The sequence below is a fragment of the Engystomops pustulosus genome, chromosome 3, assembly GCF_040894005.1.
Source record: "Engystomops pustulosus chromosome 3, aEngPut4.maternal, whole genome shotgun sequence".
NCBI classification, from domain to species: Eukaryota; Metazoa; Chordata; class Amphibia; order Anura; family Leptodactylidae; genus Engystomops; species Engystomops pustulosus.
Window position 1 is genome coordinate 153320910 of NC_092413.1, and position 19719 is coordinate 153340628.

Genomic DNA, 19719 nt, shown 5'->3' on the forward strand with positions numbered 1-19719 from the left:
TGACCAGAGATTTTTTCAACAGGCCAAGCAGCGGGATGGTGAGGCTGATGATGGCGGCATCGCCACTGACCATCTGTGTTGACTCCTCAAAATTACTCAGCACCTGACAGATATCAAACATCCACGTCCACTCCTCATTGTAGACTTGAGGAAGCTTACTGACCTGACTACCAGTTCTGATGGAAGTTGACATCTGGCAGTCTACAATCGCTCTGCGCTGCTGGTAAACTCTGGATAACATGGTTAATGTTGAGTTCCACCTCGTGGGCACATCGCACAGCAGTCGGTGAGCGGGCAGTTGGAGGCGGCGCTGCGCTGCCCTGATAGTGGCAGCATCTGTGCTGAACTTCCTGAAATGCGCACAGATGCAGCGCACCTTCGTGAGCAAATCAGACAGATTGGGGTATGTCTTGAGGAAATGCTGAACTATGAGATTTAACACATGGGCCAGGAATGGCACATGTGTCAGTCTGCCGAGTTGCAGAGCCGCCACCAGGTTATGGCCGTTGTCACACACAACCATGCCTGGCTTCAGGTTCAGCGGTGCCAGCCACAGATCAGCCGTGATGCACTGTAATAGCTCTTGGACGGTGTGCCTTTTATCGCCTAGGCTCAGCAGTTTGAGCACCGCCTGCTGTCGCTTAGCGATGGCACTGCTGCTGTGCCTAGAGCTACCGACTGATAGCGCCATGCACACGGATGGTATTTCGGAGGAGGAGGTGGAGGAGGGGTGGGAGGAGGAGGAGGCATAGTAGGCCTTTGAGACCTGGACCGAGGTAGGCCCCGCAATCCTCGGCGTCGGCAGTATACGACCAGCCCCAGGGTCAGACTCGGTCCCAGCCTCCACCAAGTTAACCCAATGTGCCGTCAGCGATATATAGTGGCCATGCCCGGCAGCACTCGTCCACGTGTCCGTAGTCAGGTGGACCTTCTCAGAAACGGCGTTGGTCAGGGCACGGATGATGTTCTCTGACACGTGCTTGTGCAGGGCTGGGTCGGCACATCGGGAAAAGTAGTGGCGGCTGGGGACCGAACACCGAGGGGCGGCCGCCGCCATGAGTTTTCGAAAGGCCTCGGTCTCTACCAGCCTATAGGGCAGCATCTCCAGGCTAAGCAGTTTGGAGATGTGGACGTTGAGGGCTTGGGCGTGTGGGTGGGTTGCACTATACCTCCTTTTGTGCTCCAGCGTCTGGGGTATGGAGAGCTGTGGAGGATCGTGGAGGCGAAGATGGGGTTTTCGCACGGGAGGTGTTTGGGCCGGGGTCCTGGGCAGGGGGCTGACTAGCAGATGACACAGGGGAAGGAGCAGTGGTGTGCCCGATCCGGAAGTGAACGGGCTTGGTGCCATTGAGTGGGGTGTTTAGAATTCATATGCCTGCGCATACTGGTGGTAGTTAAGCTAGTACTGGTGAAACCCCTGCTGATCCTGGTTTGGCACAGGTTGCACACCACAGTCCATCGGTCATCCGGTGTTTCTTTAAAGAACCTCCAGACTTCTGAAAATCTAGCCCTCGCCACGGGAGCTTGACTACGGGCAACATTTGGCGCTGATGCACCAGCTCTGGCCCTGCCTCTCCGTCTGGCCCCACCACTGCCTCTTCCAACCTGTTCTGCTAAAGGACTCGCTTCCGTCTCAGAAGCACTGTGTTCACCCGGCCTATCAACCCAGCTTGGGTCTGTCACCTCATCATCCTCCGATCCCTCAGTCTGCTCCTCCCTTGGACTTCCTGCCCTGACAACAACTTCACCACTGTCTGACAATCGTGTCTCCTCATCGTCCGACACCTCTTTAGACACTTCTTCCACTACGTCAATAATGTCATCATCACCCACAGACTTCAACCGGTGGAAAACCTGGGCATCGGAAAATAGCTCAGCAGCAACCAGGCAAGTGGTTTGTGACTGTGGGAAGGGTCCAGAAAACAGTTCCTCAGAGTATGCCGGTTCAAATGCCAAATTTTGCTGGGAGGGGGCAGACTGGGGCGAAGGAGGCTGAGGTGGAGGAGCTGGAGGAGTGCTGATTTCGGTGACATGGGTGGACTGCGTGGAAGACTGACTGGTGGACAAATGGCTAGAAGCATTGTCCGCAATCCACGACATCACCTCTTCGCACTGTTCTGGCCTCAACAGTGCTCTACCACGAGTCCCAGTAACTTGAGACATGATGAACCTAGGGATTGTAGCTCTGCAGCGTTCCCCTGCTCCCTCATCAGCAGGTGGTGTCTCACCCCGCCCAGGACCAAGGCCTCTGACCCCTGCAGTAGTTGGACGCCCACGTCCACGCCCTCGTCCTCTACCCCTAGCCCTCGGGTTAAACATTTTCCAAATTAAAGTGTAAACTTTTAATTTTATTTTTTTTAAACAAAACGGTGCTATCCTATTGCTATGGCTAGTTTCTAACCTACACTGACAGCACACAACTGGATTTTGTGCTGTGCCTGATAACTTTGAGTTATAAAAAGAAATTAACGTAAAAAAAAATAAATCAGCAGACTCTGCCTAATTCAAATCAAACCCCTAATAAATTGTCCCACTTCGGTGTTTGAGGTGGATATGTGTGTCACTAAGAGCTAAACACAACGGTCGCAAGTCCCCCAGCAAATTACTCACAATGTGGTACTAGCTGCACTACTAATGGCAGCAAGCCCAGCCACAAGCAAACCCAAAAAAAGTAAAATATAACGCTATTGTAGGCCTAAATAAGCCGTTGGGGTTCTCCTTTGGCTATTTTCTAGCCTACACTGAAAGCACACTGCTTTGCCAGATCACTTTGAGTTATAAAAAGAAATTAACGTAAAAAAAAATAAATCAGCAGACTCTGCGTAATTCAAATCAAACCCCTAATAAATTGTCCCACTTCGGTGTTTGAGGTGGATATGTGTGTCACTAAGAGCTAAACACAACGGTCGCAAGTCCCCCAGCAAATTACTCACAATATGGTAATAGCTGCACTACTAATGGCAGCAAGCCCAGCCACAAGCAAACCAAAAAAAAGGAAAATATAACGCTATTGTAGGCCTAAATAAGCCGTTGGGGTTCTCCTTTGGCTATTTTCTAGCCTACACTGAAAGCACACTGCTTTGCCAGATGACTTTGAGTTATAAAAAGAAATTAACGTAAAAAAAAAATAAATCAGCAGACTCTGCGTAATTCAAATCAAACCCCTAATAAATTGTCCCACTTCGGTGTTTGAGGTGGATATGTGTGTCACTAAGAGCTAAACACAACGGTCGCAAGTCCCCCAGCAAATTACTCACAATATGGTACTAGCTGCACTACTAATGGCAGCAAGCCCAGCCACAAGCAAACCAAAAAAAAGGAAATTATAACGCTATTGTAGGCCTAAATAAGCCGTTGGGGTTCTCCTATGGCTATTTTCTAGCCTACACTGAAAGCACACTGCTTTGCCAAACCAAAAAAAAGTAAAATAAAATGTTATTGTAGCCCTAAGAAGGGCTGTTGGGTTCTTGTAGAATCACTCCTGCCTAACACTATTCTAATAGAGCACCCTAACGCTTTCTCTGACCAGCAGCAGCAGCTCTCCCTAGCGGCATCCAGACAGACAATGATCCGAGCAGCGCGGGCAGGGGCTAGTCTATTCCAGGGTCACCTGATCAGGCCAGCCAACCACTGCTATCGACGTGTAAGGGTACCACGTCATGCTGGGTGGAGTGGAGAGTCTCCTGGCTTGTGATTGGCTCTGTTTCTGGCTGCCAAAAATCACAACGGCGGGAGATGCCATTTTCTCAAACGGGCGAAGTATTCGTCCGAGCAACGAGCAGTTTCGAGTACGCTAATGCGTAATGTTCGCTTATCTCTAAACGTGACATATCTTATAGATGGGGATTCCCCTTTGCTTTATATGTCCGCCAAGGTGGCAAGGAATTCTTTCTACACTCTACTGATGATCTGCCATGCTTCCTACGTGATCTGAACTTACTCACAGTACGTTTTTCTGCTTGGCCCTCTTTTTCTACACCAGCAAAAGGGCGAATTAACCCACTGTCTGCCAACCTAACACCACTAGGGCTACCGAAGAGGAGTCCCCGGAAACTACCTCCCCATGCCAATGGTCATGAACCGCCACCTCCACCCTGACAACAAGGCTGCACTCTCTCTAATGACTGTTCCTGAGTATCACCCGGATGTTGCTGCCATACTCTGATTTTCCTGCTCCTACACTAATATGCCCTTTTTTCTGTGGTTCGTAATAGTTTCCCCTTTATAAAATGTGACAAATTGTCTTTGTTTTTGCCTGATGGCCTACTTTATTACCATACTATCATAGGGATGCTAGCCGAGGCTCACCTGGCAGGAATCTCCCACCCCAATAGTTTGAGGATCTCGGTCGGCACTGGTTGTCAGCCCGAAACCCTCTATAACATTTGTTGATAGATACTGCTGCAGCTCCTTTTCCCTCCTTTGGCGCTGCTTTAGTCTTGTTCTCTCTACTTCTTTTCCTACTGCTTACCCCTCTCTCTCTATAGCAGACTAGACTACATCCTGACTCAACACAACACACTTCCCTAGTTAGCCTCCACGCCAATTGGCAACATACTCCAATATACACCTCTTCTTGTCCAAACGAGAATGGTCATGGAGGTTAAATGAGTCGTTGCTGCTAGATCCCCTCTGCACATCCAAAATATCATAAACAAACATAAACAACTACATCCAGGAATGAGAGAACGACCCGACCGCCTTATTTACCCAATGAGACACCCTCAAATGACTTAATCGGGGCATATTTGTTAGACATGGGGCCTGTCTTAAAATGGAAAAGGCTCACAACCTGCAGACAGCCCTAAAAAAGGTCTCCCTTGAATTTCAACACAAACAAGCCCTATCGACCCCCACACTACGCGACTTACAGGCGCCAGGTTAGAAGTCAAATGCCTACTCGACCTCGCCTATGCTGGAATGTTGCAAATTTGCTGCAGTAGGTTTTACAAGTATGGTAAAAAATGTGGCCAAATGTTAGCAAGAGCCCTGAAGAAGTGGGCAGCCCAATCCTTCATCTCAAGCATCAAAATTGCCCCGAACAAAGTAGCTTGTTCCACCTCGGACATCTGCGAGGCTTTCCATTCTTTCTACGCTGATTTATACAACCTGCCAAGCGCCCCACCCCCACCCTCTTCCTCTCGGGATACCAATCTACCCCCCCTCCCCATTCACTCCGCCCGCAGCAGACACCATTTCCGCGCTATAGGCACCCTTCTCACACACAGAATTGTGTGTGGTTAAAGCCCTGCCTGGGTGAAAAAGCCCAGGCCCCGACGGATTTACAGGGACATTTTACAAACACTTCTTATTAATACTGAGCCCCATTCTACTGAAGGCATTCAATACCGTACCCCCGGAAACCCCCTTCCCCCCACAAACCACCGTCGCACATGTTGCGGTAATCCCGAAGCCAGGCAAGGACCCTCAATACTGTGCCAGTTACAGACCTATTTCTCTCCTTAATGTTGATTTAAAAATTTACGTTAAGCTTATAAACAATCATTTGAATCTCCTTTTGCCAGATCTTGTTCACAAGGACCAAGTAGGGTTCGTGCCTGGCAGGGAAGCCGGCGACAATACCATTAAAACCCTTGACATCATACATTATGCCCAGTCCCACCAAATTCCTATGATGATACTATCCCTGCACTCCGAGAAGGCCTTCAATAGAATCTCATGGTCTTCACTGGCAGACACCCTTCACAACATAGGGTTAGGCCCAGTTTTTACTGTCAAAATACTATCCCTATACAGCAACTCATCAGCTAGATTGAAAATAAATGGATCCCTCTCTGCTCCCTTCTACATCTGCAATGGAACTCGCCAGGGCTGCCTCCTCTCCCCACTCCTTTACGTCTTGGTGATGGAACACTTGTTAGGTGCTGTTCGTGTTAATCCCAATGTCCAAGGTGATTCCATAGCAGGAGTTGAATACAAATGCTCGGCCTTTGCTGATGACCTCCTAGTGTAGGTCACCAATCCAGCCCACTCTCTACCAGCCCTGATGTCCACCCTATTGGCATTCGGGAAATGGTCCCATTTTAAAGTCAACATGACAAAGTCTGAGGCTCTAAATGTATCCCTGCTGCATTCAGATGTAGAATCCCTCAAATCCAACCTCCCCTTTACATGGCCTTCGGGTAGTATCACCTACCTAGGTGTTAAAATTTCTAATGACTTGTCTCAAACACTGGGTTCTTTAGGGCATCCACACATTTAGCGACCTTTTTACAGACAAATTTCCAATCCCATTTCAAGAACTGAAAACTAAGTTCATGCTTTCGGATGCTGATTTCCTTCTTTACGCCCAAATAAGAGCATTACAACCCAGGGGCCCTACTCCTTCCTTGTCCCTCCCAGACCCTTTAACAAAAGTAGCAGGGGAAAACTAGCATAATTCTGAAGTCCACTAAACATATATATGAAGCTATTAGAAAAAAGGAGGCCAAGAACACCATGTCACACCTCATAAAATGGCAGAATGCCCTAGGGCAGTAATAGCGAACCTATGGCACTGGTGCCAGAGGTGGCACTCTGTGCCATTTCTGTGGGCACTCAGGCCATCAACCTAGGACAGAGTTCACCAAACAGGACCAAATCCATTAAATCTTCCTGCAGTCCCAGGCAACTTATGAGATGCTGCGTTCAGCACTATTTTACAGCGACAATTTATTGGCTGTTTGGAACTGCTTGAAAAGTGAGAAAGTGTTAAAAGAAGTGCATTATCTTTGTGGTTCTCCTGCTGGACCCACCATTATTCCTAAACAGAGAGACCCTGGAGAGAAGTTACAATGAGAGTCTGAATTTGCCCACCTTTTTCAACTGTATTGGTGGCCTCTGGTGGCCGATACAATTAAAAGATGTGGAAGAACAGGTAGCAATAAGTTACTGCTTAATATGGCACATTGGCACATCAGGGTAAATAAGTGGGTTTGGGTTGTAGTTTGGACACTCGGTCTCTAAAAGGTTCGCCATCACTACCCTAGGGAAAGACATAGACCAGAATGAATGGGCCTCAGCATTCTATTGGGCCTCTAAAGCATCCAACTCAGCTAACATGATGGAAGTACACCAGAAAATTCTAACATGGTGGTACTTCACACCAAAGAAATTAGCAAAAATATATCCATGTACATCTGGAAAGTGCTGGAGAGATTGGGGGTCTGAGGGCTCCCTACCACACATTTTCTGGGAGTGCCCAAAATTAAGTACCTACTGGAACATGGTATTTGTTCTAAAGTATCAACAAGAATCATTAGATTGGATCGGGTATTGGCACTGGTGGGAATGGGGATTACTAAAATACCGACTAAGAGTCGTAAATTAGTGGGTCATATAATAATAGCGGCTAAGCTGCTAATAGCAAGGAAATGGAAAAGCAATGCCCCCCCCCCCCGACGATACATGAACTAACCGACATGATGGCAGAACACTGCATGTACAAGAAATTAGTAGCCTACAGAAATGGGACCCTTTCAGAAATTTAAAGACATGTGGGACCCTTGGGTGAACTTATATCCCTTGTTATCCCCAGATACAGCAGGCTTATCAGCATAACATCTTTCAATAGTTCACTCGAATACCAGCATTACACATTATTTATTGGTATTTTCCTCGCTTGTGAGAGAAGTGAGTTTAAATACTTACCTTCTGTGCCTATTGGTTGTTGTTGTTGTTTTTGTTGTTGAACATAGAGTTATGGTGTATGACCAGGATCTTTCAAGTGCATATAATCACTAGAGGAGGATTCCCCTCATAAAGAGCACCTAAGCTAATGGGTTCTGACCAAAAATAAGACGATTATGTATAGAATTAGCGGACTATTGTAAAGGAAGCCAAATTGTCTCATGCATGTTATTTTGTATCCTAATATCAACAGTCATACATGGTTGTAATGTTTGATAAAACGTTAATAAAAATTCATTTAAAAAAAAAATAATAATTCTAATGACTTGTCCAAACTGTTTAGTAATAACTTCTCCCCCCTGCTAGCCAACTTTATTTCAGATCTGGACACTTGGTGGAAAAAAGATTTCTCTTGGTTCGGCAAGTTAAATATCCTCAAAATGACCCTTCTCCCCCGACTACTATACCTCCTGCAAACCATACCTATTGCCATACCCATATCCTTCTGGGAGAGGATAAGCCGATGCTTTTCTACATTCATTTGGTCCCCAGGCCGCCCCAGAGTAAAAAGAGACATACTGATATTGCCAAAGGATAGGGGAGGTGTTGCTCTCCTGGACTGTCGCCTCTACTACTTGGGGGCAACACATGCCAGATTACTGGATTTCTTCCACCACAAACGTTTCAAAGCATGGGTGTCTCTGGCGCAGAGTATCTGTCCCAGGGAGATTTCCACTCTCCCTTGGACCTGGTCCCCCAGCCCTAAAGATCACACGTGTGAAATTTTCTCCAGCTCACCTAGATCTGCGGTAACTTTTATACGCTAGCACAGATCCACCCCGCTGCAGGGCAATATATCCATGATAAGAGAAAGAATTCCAGATCCAGCTATGTGCAGAGTAAAACCGACCTTTATTTCATTTTCAGGGCATCCATCAGGTGGCATGGTCAAATTGTGAACGCGTTTCTAGCACAAACAAGTGCTCTTAATCCTGATTAAGAGCACTTGTTTGTGCTAGAAAAGTGTTAAGAGCACTTGTTTGTGCTAGAAATGCGTTGACGACTTGACCATGCCACCTGTATTTTACCTGATGGATGCCCTGAAAATTAAATAAAGGCGGTTTTACTCTACACAAAGCTGGGTCCGGAATTCTTTCTCTTATCGTGACTAAAGATCACAGCCCTCTCTCATTTTCCACCAAACACACATCGCGCATTTTGAAAGGCCTTGGTCCATGACGTTTCCTGGTAGACAAACAGGGGCCCCGCACATCCGTCATGGACAACCCGCTATTCCCACCTGGTCTCTCTAAGGGTGAATTCCTCTCAGGCACTCACCACAAACCTCTCCGATTTACACAGGTACTAGCGGGCACCACTCTTCAACCGCTCTCTGTTCTTCTCTCAGGCAGCACACCAACAGCCACCCATCATCTCCAATATGCGCAACTCCAACACTTTTACACCTCCCTCAAACCACACACTCAACTATCCCATACCCTGACGCATTTTGAACAAATGTGCACAGCACGCGACCACACACCCCATGCTCTCTCAGAGATGTATAAATTGTTAGTTAACTACTCCCAACCACATACCTAAACCGTCGTTCTGCAAAGCTTGGGAAACAGAATTGTGAAAAACATTCTCCGAAGGCCAATGGTCACAATGTTTCTTCCTAGGACAGAAAGCAGTTATAGCCTCCAAACACCAGGAAACTAGCTACAATATACTGACTAGGTGGTACAGAGTGCCCTCGGTTCCCATCAGTTCCGGATAAATATTGGCATTGTGGGTCTACGGGAGGTACAATGTCTCACATATGGGGGCAATGCCCTCGTCTACAAAACTTTTGGTCTGGTGTTCTTCAAGTAACTGAGGAGATCACAGGTCTTAAATTCCCCAACACCCCAGAAGCAGTCCTACTATACATGTTTGACATACCAGTCTCAGCATATAAGAAATCACTGACCAAGCATCTCCTGCAGGCAGCTAAAACAATTATTCCAAGGAAATGGAAATCTGACTAAACTCCCCCCCCCACACACACACAATGAGTGAGTGGTTCGGGGAAATAGCCCTGACGCACAGAATGGAAGAACTTATCGCTCAATCACCAAAGGACCGCACGCGATTCTCTAAAACCTGGTTCCAATGGCAGCAGTTTGTGAGCTCTCCGCTCTACCCCACATTGCAAGATTAGACTTTCTGTGGAGGTGGTGCAGCTGGGAAATGCCTCACCCACTCCCTCTGCACTTTCAGCTGAGCCCCTGGTCCCTTCCCTCCTTTTCCCACCCCTGCCTACTTAACTATTGTTCTTTCTCTCTCTTCTTTTCTTTCTGTGTCCCCCGGCTGTGCTGTAATTGAATGCCATGAGCAACTAGATCTGTGTGGATCCTGATGAAGTTATGCACATGTTATACTGTACATTACTTATATAATCCCCTCCATGTCACAGCCAACTTTGCTTTATAGAATATGGCAGTTTTTAGGTTTCTCCATGGTGCATAAAATTTGTTTTCTATTAAAGTGACCATGTGTGGATTTATTTTTTGAGCGATGAGATGCATTTTTGAATGATACTATTTTGGGGGGTGTTGAAAACCCATCATAACTTCAGACAACATAGACATCTCAACAGCCAGCAGAAGAATTAGACTGGATTGGGCTGTGTAATGCTTCTGATCTACTGGATAAACAGCCTGCATCTCTGAATAATAGAAAGTGCTAGTTTACCTTGAGGGTCAAAAACCATCAAAACAAAAAATAACTTTTGACTGCTGTATATCATTACCCCCTGTGGATGTTCCCAGGACTAGGAGAAGCAAATTCTTACATAACCTGTCCTTGTCCTTCCAGTTTGTGGAAGATATGTCAAGGAGGGAGTAAAGGATGTCCTATTGACCTCTTTACCATTGCTGAATTGGCTAAGACAGTAATGAAAGTGATCCAAGAATGTTAGAGTTGTTGTTGTTGACATAATTGTCTTTACAGAGCAACTTGCTCATTGTAACGAATCTGCAGAAACCTCAGGGCTGCCAAAGACCTGTGGCTGTCAGGGCAATAGATCGTTGCCCCCTGATGATGTTCGGAAGAGCGACGCTAGCACCGACTGTGGGTATAAGCGGTGGGTGTTTCCTGCAATATGCAGCAAACCCCACCTCTGTATAAAGAGGGCTCAGTCCTCAGCGTGAAGAGGTTAAATGTACCATAGATTGTTGTACATGGAAAAAGAGTCACAAGACTTTCTTGATGGAATTCAGATGGTTATTCTGATGTATGTGATGGCATGCCTATAATATATTAACAAAAATCGATTTTTTTTGTTCAACAATAAATGTAATGTCTTGTTCATGGAAAACAAGACCATTTTAGGAGCAATAAAGAAGAGCAATAAGACACTTATTTTTGAGTAAACACGTTTTTGGCATAAAAGTTGTCAGGCTTAGAGGTTGTGGATCCTCTGAACCACTGCGGACGATGGCACAAGCCACTACCTGGGACCGGAGTCTAAGTGGTACCCGGTTTTCACCAGAGCCCGCCGCAAAGCGGGTTGGACTTGCTGCGGCGTGGTACCACCAGGTCGTTCCACAGGCGTGACTTGTCCGCAGTGGCAGCCAAGGTCGAGGTACAGAATCGGCAGGTAATCTCGTAGTCGGGGTCAGGCAGGAGGTCAGGACGGGCAGCACAGGTTCGTGGTCAGAGTCGTAGCAACAGGTCAGGACAGGCGGCAAAGGAGCGTAGTCAAAAACGGAACTGGGGTCACAACAGGAAATCTCAAGAACAGCACAAGGCATCAAATACTGCTTTCTCTAGGGCGCAAGGCACAGAGATCCGGCAAGGGTAACAGGAAGAGGCAGGGTTAAATAGTTTAAAGGGAAAAGGCCAGCGCCAATTAGTGGCGCGCTGGCCCTTTAAATTTGCAGAACTTGCCGCGCGCGCGCCCTAGCTGTCGGGGACGCGCACGCACAGCCGAAGGGGACGGAGCAGCTGCGGACGGAGCCGATGCCGGCGGGGCAGGAGCCGGGACCTGTGAGTAGCGCTTGCGGCGCGCTGGCGGGGGACCGACGGCACGGGTGAGCCCGCGATCCGCGACGGGGATCGCGGGACCACCCGTGACAGAAGTGTTGATATAATTGCAAATTCTTGTGCCCTGCAGGAATTTGTGTTTATTATATTGACTATGTGACCTCCATGCCATGTTGGAGTGGAGGGGACGTAGATGAGCACAGCTGCCGGTGGAGTGGAGGGACATAGGGCATTCATGTCCCATGCCTGCATACTTTTCAAAACTGTGCAAAGTTTTGTTCTTTCTTTTTTTTCCTTTGTTCACAAGTTTTGTGTGTGTGTTTAGCTGGTATGTATTGTTTGTACATAGGTGACTAGTTAAGATCTTTCTTCCCTACCCTCTACCGGTATATTTCCTTAGTTCCTGTCCCTTAATTTGCCCTTTATTCATATTATTCATATTATTCATTATTCATATTACCCTGTATTTATAGCCTATTGTTCAACCCTTAATAAAGAGGGACGAAAAACCAACAAAGACTACAAAGAAACACAATGAATAGTACCAAATGCAAATTTTTATTGAGCCAAAAAATAACACACTGGTTAAAAATGATCCCACTCCAAAGGGGACACAAGCAAGAGTTGCATCTCAGGCAACATATCAAAACATTCAATAGCAGGGGTTAGCAGGGGTTGCTGCTATCTCGGGCAACGATCACATCAACATGGGTAAGCCTTACATATTGGGCAGAATTACTTACCTGGTCCCTTTCGCGATCCAGCGGCGCGTTCTCTGCGCTGGATTCGGGTCCGGCCGGGATTCATCAAGGTAGTTCCTCCGACGTCCACCAGGTGGCGCTGCTGCGCTGAAGTTCCCTGAAATGCACTGAAGTTCACAATTCTATCCTGGATGAAGGTGAGTGCAAGCTCCGCGACACAATTCCCTTTTTTAAATGCGGCGGTTTTTCCGAATCCGTCGGGTTTTCGTTCGGCTACGCCCCCCGATTTCCGTCGCATGCATGCCGGTGCCGATGCGCCACAATCCGATCGCGTGCGCCAAAATCCCGGGGCAATTCAGGTACAATCGGCGCAAATCGGAAATATTCGGGTAACATGTCGGGAAACCGCGAATCGGGCCCTTAGTAAATGACCCCCATTGTGTACTCTGTTTAGGTAATATGACTCGATATTTCCTATGCTTCCCAACAGCACCATTTTACATCTGTACATGGCCACTGATGCCTATATTTGTTTACATTTAGCATTGAATGTTTTGATCTGTTGCCTGAGATGCAACTCTTGCTTGTGTCCCCTTTGGAGTGGGATCATTTTTAACCAGTGTGTTATTTTTTGACTCAATAAAAATTTGCATTTGGTACTATTCATTATGTTTCTTTGTAGTCTTTGTTAGTTTTTCATCCCTCTTTATGTTGAACAATATGTTATATGAATGTTTCCCAACAAACCCCATGGAGTATACCTATCATAGGGAAGCGACACTATTATACTGTGATAGACGCTGCATGACCATTGTAGCATTGCTACTTTTCCCTAATTGTGTGTGTTCAATTTTGGTTTATATTACCCTGTATTGTATACTTAGAAATTACAAGTACCTAGGTGTCATAATTGATGACAAACTAGGTTGGTCTGAACACTGCAGCGTAGCAACTAAAAAAGCAGCATCAAGATCATATTTTCTCAGGAGACACAGGTTCTTCAATGTAAGAAACAAGATCCTGAGAATGTTTTACGAGTCCTCAATCGCAAGTGTGGTATTCTTTGTTATCACCTGTTGGGGAGGCACTGTCAAAAGAAGAGAGGAGAATAAAATGTAAAAAAATATTAAGAGGGCTCAAGGCACTGTTGGCCTTCAACTCGGTCAGTTTGGCAGGAAAGATGCCAAAAACAGTAAGGGGCGCACCTCTGCTCCATGTCTGGCTGCTGATTCAGCTGTTTGCCTCTTTATTTAGAAGAAGCTCATTCATGGAAAAACTGCACTCAAAACTGTGTTAAAACAATGCTATAGCACACAAAATATAACAAACATGTGACAAGAAGATGAATAAAAATAGTTATAAAAAGTAAGTAAGCGAGGTCCTGGGTTTCCTGTAAAACAATGGATTCAGGCTTGGGGGGGGGGGGGGAGTGGCAACCTCACTGTCATCCATATAAAAGTACATTTAAGCGAAATAACATATCCTTGTCTGCTGTGTAACATATCTGGGCTAAAAACATTTTTACTGCAGTTACAAATTCACCAATAGTATTATTGTGTACATGAAATAAAAATTGATAAAAGCTGTATGTACTGTGAGACACTGAAGGGGTTAACTGTGGATGGGCGGTTTGTTTACCCTAGGGTTTCCTATTATGCAAGGCCTGAGTGCTGAGGTTGTGTTGTCCAGCACCTTGGACACAGGTGGTAGAAACAGCCTAATCAGCCTGCATAAAGCTGCTGAGCAGAGCGGAGAGAGCGTCGTCTCTCTGAAAGGAGGCTGGAGAGCACACAGCCCTGACCTCTGTGCCTGGAGCAGCAAAGTCTTTTTCTTAGTGGTGAGTTAGAGAATCACTGTATAGTTAGTACCCTGACGGGTAGGTTATTATTTGGTTTTGATGCCTGAATGTGAAGGCTGTTTATTTTGTTTATGCTGCAATAAACGCAGGCAAGACCTGTTTTGGACTGTACCTTGGTGTCCCTGTCTTGAACTGCATCACAAAACCCCGCTACCACGGTCTCTACTGGGCCAAATCTCCCACAGTACACAAGGAACATAAACCATTCAGTAAAAAAACGTAAATGAGCGAATTTCTCTTTGTTATCTAGAGATAATATCTCCTGGAGGGGGAAGAGGGCTTAACATCAGAGAAAGCCACAGAGTAAACACTGCATGTCTATAACCAAGAAAATTTTACTATCACTTAACATGTTTTTTATTTAGTTTACATAGCTGTTTACAATCTCTCCACTCTTTTCTTATGGGCTTATTCATGTGTAAACCTCTAAAAGGTCATATATGTTAAATGAAGGGCCTGGGGGTAATGCACCCACATATTGAGACAGAACTATTAGACCATTAGTATAGATAGATAGATAGATAGATAGATAGATAGATAGATAGATAGATAGATAGATAGATAGATGTAGTAATTTGCACCAAGAGGGTTGATTCAAGTCTATGGGGGGACATGTATCTTTATTTGTACTAGTTTAATTGTCTCATTTATGCAACTTTTGTTGTTTTTGCGACTTTTGCTGTCGTTTTTCAAGTATACCTTGGTCTGCACCTTGTGCAGTGCGCCTTATGTAACTTTATTTTCCAGATGTTCCGTGCAATATTTCACTTTTTTTTGCTTATTTTTGCAACTTTTTAGGGTCAAATCTGCACCTAGTCCAGGGCAGGTGCAAAGAAAGAGGTTTTTTCATGGACCCTGTTTTAATATTTCACATATATATTTATTTCACATGCTGCATATATGTAAAATTTTGCACATTAAAGTGGGCATTGAGAATTTGGGCTTTTTTTTTTAAATTCATACATTTTTGCTTTTACTTTTTATATTTATTGGTTACTTCTAAGGGTATATATCTCTGATTGCTGAATCATTTTTCACCCATCTACTGTGTCTTTAAATCCAGTCTCACTCTCTGCAATGGTATATATCTGTTAATTGCCCTAGTATTGCATGTGTCTGTTTCTTTCTGTAACATTTGACCCTTTTCTGTCCTACCTGATTTAATGTTCATCTATGCCCCTCAATGAGTTTGTTTTTCTCTGTTCAGAACTTGATCCACATGTGTTAAGTCTCCTAGATTAATTGTTTTATGAGCTAAATGAGGGCCTGGTCTCTTGTCTTCTCGGGGTATAAATTTAGTGATAGTATAGGATGCTTGCATTCCTTGTTTGCTTAGCATAATATTCTGCTAAGTAAAATAATATTCTGAGAAGTATGAAACTGCAGTTTGACATTGCAGTTAGACAGGGCAGGAGACAGGTAAGATGGCAGAGAAAAATGAACAATTATGTTTGTCTCAAAATGTTTTCCATTTTCTCCCTGTTTGCCATGGTTGTTTTACTTGCCCACCGTCCATCTATTCCACTAGTACCAACTATCCATATCAATGCCTCCCTTCTTCACTCACCTTTCTTTACCACTCACACACTCTATACGTTATGTAACCAGACTAACTTATCACAGTTTTCTGCTAAGAAGCAAGAAATAACTTCTTATAAATCTCTAAAGCATCTTTTGTCTCTTCTCTTTCTCCTTCTGCTTGCTGCAGGGGACGTCTCTCCTAACCCAGGCCCACCTTCTGCTTATTTTAACACTTCACACAGAAACCCTGCTAACCTTATAAAGATTCAGTGTATCCCCTCTTCTCCTTCTCCACCTGTAACCCCTTTTAAATGTGCCTTATGGAACGCCCGCTCTGTGTGTAATAAACTAGAATCAGTTCATGACCTCTTTCTTTCTAAGTCTCTTGACATGCTTGCCATTACGGAAACCTGGATCCAGCAGGATGACTCTGCCTCCGTTGCAGCATTGTCTTATGGCGGTTTACACTTTTCGCACTGTTCCAGACCTGAGAATAGGCAGGGAGGTAGGGTAGGCATACTACTCTCTCCACAATGCACTTTCCAGGTCATTCCTCCTGTTCCTTCTCTTACTTTCCCATCTTTTGAGGTCCACACCCTCAAACTTTTCCGCCCATTCTCTCTTCGTGTGGCTGTAGTATACCGTCCTCCTGGCTCACCCTATCAGTTTCTTGACCACTTTGCCTCTTGGCTCTCTCACTTTTTATCCTGTGACATTCCAACCATCATCATGGGAGACTTCAACATCCCTGTTAACACTCCCATTTCCCCTCCTGCCTCTCAGCTCTTAGCACTAACTACTTCTCTCGGTCTTTCACAACTCTGCGATTCCCCCACTCATAGTGAGGGAAACATTCTCGATTTGGTCTTCTCCCGACCATCTTCAATATCTGATTTTACCAATTCCTCCTTTCCACTTTCAGACCATAATCTCCTTTCTTTTACTTTCAATAATCCTTCTCATTCTCAGAAGCCTTCCACCCATCACTCATACCGGAACCCACGTGCAATAGATACTCATAAACTCACAGAAAACTTACAGACTGTACTGTTCCCCATCTCCTCTTTCACCTGTCCAAACCTGGCTACTAACCACTATAATCACACTGTCAGAAGTGCCCTAGATGAGATGGCACCACTCACTATCCGAAATTTTCAACACACACGCAGGCAACCTTGGCACACTGAACAAACTCGTTTCCTTCGGCAGTGCTCCAGGATTGCTGAACGTCTGTGGAGAAAATCGCGCACATCTGCAGACTTTCTACACTTCAAATTTATGCTAAAAACTTATAACTCTGCCCTCCACCTTGCTAAACAGGTCTATTTTACTAATCTCATATCCTCTCTCTCTAACAAACCCAAAAGGCTCTTTGATACCCTTCACTCCTTACTAACACCAGAGGTGCAGCCACCTGTCACAGACCTTGGGGCTGAGGATCTGGCCGCCTATTTTAAGGATAAAATTGATTGTATCCGCCAGGAAATAATTGCTCAATCCACTCACCCCTCCAATCCCCTTCCCTCCCATACCTTATCTTGTTCAATCTCTTCCTTTGAGCCACTCACAGAGGAAGAAGTGTCCAGGCTCCTTTCCTCTGCTCGCCCCACTACCTGCATCAGTGACCCCATCCCCTCACATCTGGTACAGTCTCTCTCCCCAGCAGTCACTTCTCACCTAACTAAAATTTTCAATCTCTCTCTCTCTTCTGGGGTCGTCCCCTCTTCTTTCAAGCATGCTACTGTTACCCCTTTACTAAAGAAACCTTCACTGGACCCATCCAATGCTACTAACTACCGACCAGTTTCTAACCTCCCTTTCATCTCCAAACTCCTGGAACGCTTGGTCTATTCTCGACTAACCCGCTATCTCTCAGCTAACTCCCTCCTTGACCCCCTACAATCTGGTTTCCGCCCTATGCATTCTACTGATACTGCTCTAACTAAAGTCTCCAATGATCTCCTCACTGCAAAATCCAAAGGTGACTATTCTCTCCTCATTCTCCTGGATCTATCGGCAGCGTTCGATACTGTGGACCACCAGCTCCTCCTTAGGATGCTTCACTCCATTGGCCTAAAGGACACTGCACTCTCTTGGTTTTCTTCCTATCTCTCTGACCGCACTTTCAGTGTCTCCTTTTCTGGATCTTTCTCTTCTCATCTTCCTCTCAGTGTCTCTTCTCTTCTCTCTCTATACTGCCCCCATTGGACAAACCATCAGTAGATTTGGTTTCAAGTATCATCTTTATGCTGATGACACCCAGCTATATACTTCTGCTCGTAACATCACCCCTGCCTTAATCCAGAACACTAGTGATTGTCTCTCTGCTGTCTCTAACATCATGTCCTCTCTTTTCTTGAAACTTAATCTTTCTAAGACTGAACTTCTTGTCTTTCCACCATCTACTAACCAACCCAACCCTGACCTCTCCATCTCGGTCTGTGGGATCACTATAGCACCAAGGCAGCAGGCCCGCTGTCTTTTGGGTTGTGCTGGACTCTGACCTCTCCTTTTTACCATATATTCAATCTCTTGCTCGCTCTTGCCGTATGCATCTCAGAAACATCTCCAGAATCCGGCCGTTTCTGACATTTGAAACTTCTAAAATGCTAATTGTTGCACTTATTCACTCTTGACTAGACTACTGTAACTCCCTACTAATTGGTCTTCCACTCTCTAAACTCTCTCCTCTTCAATCTATTCTTAATGCAGCAGCCAGGCTCGTCTTTCAGGCCAAACGCTACACGGATGCCTCCAGTTTGTGCCAATCACTGCACTGGCTACCTGTCTCCTTCTGTATTCACTTTAAAATAATAGCCCTCATCCCGTGCTCTTCGATCTGCCAGTGACATTAGATTAATCTCTACCTTAATTCGAACCTCCCATGCACGTATACAGGACTTCTCCCGAGTTGCACCAATTCTCTGGAATGCCCTTCCCCAGACTCTGAGACTAATACCTACCCTCCAAAGCTTCAAACCTGCTCTTAAAACCCATCTCTTTAGGCAAGCCTATCACACTCGCTAACTGCATGAAATGTCAACTCTCCCTTTACTAATCCATCCTATGTCCTATCTTCCATCTGTTATCTGGCAAACAGCTGATATATACCAAGCTCCAGGCTTCTCTGCAGTCTTTTTCACCTAGGACCCTGTAAATAAGATGGCGGCTGATGGCTGGTTCAAGCAGCAACATCGTTGTTTAGTAAATTATTTATTAAATTATTTTATATTGTTCCCTTATAAAGAATGGCTGGACCATTATACAACCTCTTGTGTCACCCCCTCATCCTCATAGTCTGTAAGCTCTTGTGAGCAGGGCCCTCACTCCTATTGTTCCATATGACTGTTTGTTCTTTGTAATGTAATATAGTTGTATATGTCCCCTATGATTTGTAAAGCGCTACGGAATTTGATGGCGCTATATAAATAAAGATTATTATTATTATTATAAGGGTGAGGTCATACATGACATTAACACGTGCGTTTTCAAATGCATCACAACAGTTGAGAAGAACAGATTTGCCTAATTACATTACTGTTAACATGTTGTTTATAAAACGCATGAAAAACACAATATTAACACAAATGCTATCATCTTAACAAACACATTTGTTAACATTATGTTACCATGTATGTTAACATATCAACATATGTATTTTGTAAACACAATGTTGACAGGAGGCAAATCTCCTCTTCTCAGCTGTTGTGATGCCTTTGAAAATGCATTTGTTAACGCCACGCGTGACCACAGCCTTATATGTCGTCATCTCCCTGGATTGTGACTAGAGGGCTTAAAAATGTAGGCCATGACTTTAAATCCAAATCCTCAAATGGCTCTTGTCCATGTGGATTTAAGAAATTTGCAAGAAAAAGTCTCAAAAAGAGTCCTAAAGTTGCACCTGCAACTGAAGGCTAAACATGTATCACAAGAAAAGAGAGATACATATATGATCATACATAAGGGGCAAAAAAGACCTTC